We start from the raw sequence: 5,800 nt of genomic DNA, 5'->3' as shown, positions 1-5,800 counted from the left end.
ACCAACGCCACTTCCTTCAATTCCACGTTCCCGGCTGAAAACGGCTCTAATGTTGTCGTGGTGGCATTTGAGGTGAGTGTTTACAACACTTCAACATCCAGGTTCCAACAAAATGCTTCCAGCAGTCTCAAGGATCCGACAATTTACTTCGTAAATCTTTCTCCGATGGTTTTCACCGGTGTCTCGGGCTACGACGTCACTGCAAACTCCACACTAAATGGTTCCATCTCTCTGTCGAGGAGCGTTGCGCAAGACGAAGAGAGCGACAAGAGAGTTTGTGAGAAGGTTTCCAGAGAAACCTCCAACACTTCCTCGACAGGTCTCATGCTTAATAAGGTTCAACTCACATGTGTTTTCATCGAGCAGGCATCTGGGGCCTACTACACCGATGGTTGCCGTACTAGAGTGGACGGGAGCCAGGTCTTGTGCGAATGTGATCACCACACCGTGTTTGCTGTGCTTCTCTCCGTAAAGATGGTCGCTTTGACACAGGACGTCAAGGTAAAAGTGTGATCAGTTACTTTCCTTGTTGGGTAAAAAGTACATGAATAAAGTAGGCGATAAAAACCATTGATGTACGGCGGTATTGTTTACAAAATGTTTTTTCAATTTTGTTTTTACAGATTTTCTCTTACGTTTGCGAATCGATTTCGGTCGCGTTCCTCGTCGCCACCATCGTACTCCTTCTTAAACACAAACGCGAGATCAACAACGACCGTACTCTCATCCAGCTTAACGTCGCCATCGCCCTTACATTGTTGCATGTGGCCAATCTTGTTCATGATGCCGCTGTAAAAAACGACACCATGTGCCTCATTCTAACGGCCGCCATTCACTACTTCCTTCTTGCTACAGGTAATTAATGCTTGTTTGAAAATCCTTTTCCGGCTCAATCTACAGCGAAAGATAACATTTTTTCGAAAAAAAAATTCGTTAGCTATCTTGTCATGTGACATGAAATAAAGCATAAAAGTGTACTCATTTTAATTAATACCTAAACATCAAACACCTTAAACACCGGAACACAAACATGCGTTTCATTATTCTATAGGTAACTGGTTCATGTTCGATGGAATCCGGATGATAATGGCCTTCAAGTTTCCAGCAAGCTTTCGCGCCCAAGACCCCGAGAAGAGAAACAGAGCGTTCTTGGCGCTGGGATGGTTCGTTCCAGCCCTGATAGTTGGCTCGGCGCTCGCCGTCGGTCTGCTGTATTCAGGAGATTACATAAAGCCCAGCATTCACTACCAAAAATGCCACCAATATCAACAGGTAAGAATCAAGGAATAGGATAACTACAAAAGTTGTAAGTCATTTAATAGTGCGCGTAGACAGATAAATTACTATAGAATTAATATAAACTGGTGTTCAATTGTTATTCCGCTAAACTTATAATGTTTCATTCAACAGGGAATGCTGAAATACACCAGATGCTGGTTGGATCCCAGTACATTGGTGTACATTCTCTCGGTGACTGTCCCGCTCGGTATTGTTCTGTTGGTGAACTTCTTGGTTTCTATCATCGCCGCGTATGCAGCGCTCCCATTCAGGGGAAGGGAGGAGCGGAGACAAGGAGAAGAGACGGAAAATGCAAAAAAGTTCATTTCTTCCTTCGTCTTCCTTATGCTGGTTCTCGGATCGAGCTTGGGTCTTGGATTCTTCACAGGTACAAAGTGATATGCACGTTTGTACAAAGTGATTTTTAGACGTTGTATAAAGTAATTTTGTACGTTTGATAAAGTTATTTTGCATGTTTTTATAAAGTGATATGCATGTTTGTATAAAGTGATTTTGCATGTTTGTACCAAGTGATTTTTAGACGTTGTATAAAGTGATACGCTCGTTTGTATAAAGTGATTTGCACGTTTGTATAAGTTAATTTTTCACGTTTGTATAAAGTTAATTTGTACGTTTGTATGAAGTGATTTTCCACGTTTGTATGAAGTTATTTTGTACGTTTTTATAATGGTATATTATATGCTTATATACCGTGATTTTGCATGCTTATTTGTGATCAGTGTTGTTAATAGTGTTGTGGAAAAACCATCCACATAACGACTGCAACATCCTGTATAAGCAGCCGCCTTATTGCGACAGGTCTCGGAAATGCAGTGACATCACTTGTGCTGACGTACATCCACACGTCAATCAACGGGCTGCAGGGAATTGCAATCTTCATCGTCTATTGCAACCGAAACAGCGTGATCGTCAAGAAACTGAAGTGCTGTCAAAACCGCCCACAGCCCCCCATTCCTGTGGGGCCGAATCGTTCCAACGTGGCACAAAACACCAGAACCCAGTCTACAGATATGTAACTCTCCCCATAAATACCTGAGAAAGAAATTAACAATTTTTTTTTAATACTTTCACAAACGTAATGCAATTCAGCGGCCGGCAGGTGAATAAACCGGCAAGGCGTTAAAAAATTTACTAAAAGACGAAAAAAGCAAATAATTATAAAAACATAGATTAATTTGTAACTATGTGTTTACCAAATTCGAAAAATCTAAAATGTTTTTGATTTTGTCAAGAAGCAATCGTTTAAGGTTTAAATTTCCAATAGTAAATTTTATAGCCGAATTATGCGTTTTATTTTGTATAGTTCACTTTATTTTTTGGACAGCTTTATCGTGTTTTTCGGTTGCCAATATTTAAACGATGAATTATCAACAGACAAAACTCCAACCAATTTTAATGCATACATCATTGTGTTTATTTTAAAGTTTGACTTTTTTACTTATATTGTGTGTTGATGTAATTGCATTTTTCCACTTGGTTAAACCTTACTTTATGGTTAAATATGTTTTTCGTTGCTTGTGTCATTGTGCTTTCATTAGTTTGGTGATTGTCTGTAGGTCGTTGTTTGGGTTTCCAATCTTAACCTTGATAATTTACCAAAACAATAGTTCAACTCAAACTAAACAATATTAGTAATGTCGTAACAACATAATGTCGTAACAACACTTAAATAATAATATATCTAGCAAATTTGGCCTCTAACACAATATTTACTGAAAACCTTACAATAAACGTCACATATCGAAACTAAAACTACCAGTAGACCATTGCAACCATTTTGTTTTACATAAAACCATTATCAGATATACTTCCGATGAATGTTTTCACGAACGGTAATTCGAAATATAAAGGAAAACTAAACTTATATTTTAAAATGAATATCCTCTCGAACGTGAATGTGTTATTTTATTTTATTGAATCTTGTTTTTTTTTGACGTACAGTTAAAAACGTTTCAGTCTATTGCTTGTCGCTTGTGTGTATACATTTTTTATAAGCGATGTCTTACTATCAATATAAAACGTTACATTTGAAAGTAATATCGCACTTAATAGTTTTTCTTATTACATTTACTGGGTTTTTATTCATTTCATGCATTTTTTCCATTTTCTATTAAAATTTTAATCTTCTCTAAATTAAAATAAGTTAGAAATATTTGCACTTTATTTTTTGTAAATTGGTATAAAACAACGTTTGATGTACAGAGTTAATGCATTGTGATATTTGTTTTTTGAAGCGGTTGTTGCAAATAAAATGTAGTGTGCCCAATCATGGCTGTACATTGTATCAGCTCAGCGTTTCTATGTTCGGCGTCTGCGATGTATTTGCGTCACTACCTGTCGGATCGTGAGGCCTTTACTTTACCGAGAAGTGACTCTAAATGCCAACGAACGGAAAGCACAGCACTGTGCATATGTATTGACTCATGCGCAGGCCTCTTACATATTTGTTAAATAATTTCTTGTTGAATAAATCACCATTATTAGGATATTAATCAAAGCAATTTCCAAATTTATAACTGCTTGTACAGAATAACCTTTCCAACGCACTAAAATATAACGTCATGCTTGTGTTTTCGTCTAAACGCCAACGAATGGAAAAACGCCCAGCTCTATACATTCGTATTGACTGATGCATAGGTCTTTTTTGCATATTTTTAAACGGTTTCTGGTGAAATTAAAGCACAAACATTACAATTAAAAAACGTAAATTGTAAATTTATAACAGCTAGTGTCAAAAATCTCTACGCGGCAAAATATAAAGTCATGTTAATATATTTATTAATGGTTGGTTTATAATAGTACTAAACTAATATAAACATAACCAAGAAATTGCGGTTTTTATTTTAAAATGTTGGTCGACCTAATTCACCTTTGACCTTAACCCTTTAGACCAGTGATTCCCAACCTGGGTTTGTGACCCCTTAGATCAGGGGTGGCCAACCAGAAAGCGACCAAGAGCCCCATTTCTGCTGTGTTAACCGCAAAGAGCCACCCTTTACAAATGGGCAGAAATAACTTTTGAAAAACGCCGTTTCTTACTAACATGCACAGATACTGTGATTTTGCACAACCAGATTTATTCAACTGTTACCTGTAAGCACCAAACTGATAATGAAAATATTAACAAGAAATTGCTGTCATGTCTGTTATGATACTTAGCGGGTCATTTATGATATATTTCAATGGCAGGCTTGCAAAAGTCAGTGATAAGGTAAATTAGTGACCAAACCGAGGTTGACTTAATATTACAATCTAAAAAAAATACGAAACACGACATGAAGCCGCATAAAACCGGTTGAAGAACCGCGTGTTGGCCACCTCTGCCCTAGATCAAAGCATTATTTGAGCCAGTTAAACGCAAATTTGTCGTTCTTTCAACGTTATGCAACTCAGAATTACTAGTGGAAATTTAGCACGGCCCACTGCGACCTTACCGAGTTTGGTTTTGGCCAGCTTTTAGGAAAAGGTTGCTGACGTCTGTTTAATTAATACTCTGTTTGTTTGAACTTTGTTGTAAATAAATAATAATATAAAGCCAATAAATCACTGTATAGCGTAAGCGGTTTGATATTTGAGTGTTCTTACTTGGCCAAGGTTAGAGTAATGGTCTGTTCTGCAGAATAAGATACGGGATAATTTGATAATGTCTTGATCTAATGACGTGACTTATTGCAACCCAAGACTATTTTTTGGCAAACTTGTATCATGTCTTTTGTATAAAAGAAGATCGTTTGGGACAAACAACTCGACTTTAAATAAATTTATTTAATAAATTAAGGGAACATTGGGTAGTATATTTGCAAGTGAAAACAAACCCATGTATTAGAAAATAATTTACCTCCCGATGCAAAGACACCACTGCAACTGACGTCATAGACCTGCTGCGACACCTAACGGATTGACTTGGGACGCCCAGGCGAGTAGCAGCTAAATATATAGACGAGTGAAAGACGCTCCTTAATTCTCCTCAACAATAGCTAAAGCAGAAAAATATATAAAACCATAGACATAATACGACATAATACAGCTGAATACGCAGAAATATTCAGTACAGCATTGTTCTGTTAAAAGGGTGCTGCGAAATAATTAAGATTTGTTTAGTGTGCCGCGAGCTAAAAAAGTTTGGGAAACACTGCTATGGGGTGTGCTATTTTGTAGTAGGAAAGGGGTCTAAACTTAAGGTTTCATTCGATGCAGGAACGAGATTTGCTCAATGCGTCGAAACAAAAATATAAGGAATGGCCTCGTGTCCGGTTTGTGAAATATAGTTCGAGGACCGCATGATTTGCGTTGGCGGGCCGGATCTGGCCCGCGGGCCGTAAGCTGCTCACCCCTGAACTAAGTGTACATTTCTGTTTAAATGTGAGGCGTTCCTCCATATCGTTTTCAGGACTGATTTGTTTGTCTGCTGGTCAACTAAAACATGGTAAAAATGTATACATGAGATTACACAATAAATTGCTGTTAAAACGCAGCACATCATAAAATCGTTTTGCTGTGA

The 5,800-nt window shown here is 37.6% G+C and overlaps 1 long non-coding RNA gene across 1 annotated transcript; it reads left to right on the top strand.

Moving 5' to 3' along the window:
* Positions 1-1,589: 1,589 nt before the first annotated feature.
* LOC146166519 (uncharacterized) lies at positions 1,590-3,264 on the top strand. Its single transcript, XR_014498332.1, has 2 exons — positions 1,590-1,666; positions 2,098-3,264. It is a non-coding gene; the product is annotated as an uncharacterized LOC146166519 (long non-coding RNA).
* Positions 3,265-5,800: the final 2,536 nt, after the last annotated feature.

This window comes from Ascidiella aspersa, chromosome 1 (assembly GCF_963924565.1).
Source record: "Ascidiella aspersa chromosome 1, kaAscAspe10.2, whole genome shotgun sequence".
Classification (NCBI taxonomy): domain Eukaryota; kingdom Metazoa; phylum Chordata; class Ascidiacea; order Phlebobranchia; family Ascidiidae; genus Ascidiella; species Ascidiella aspersa.
This window is presented reverse-complemented; position numbering and strand designations above follow the sequence as displayed.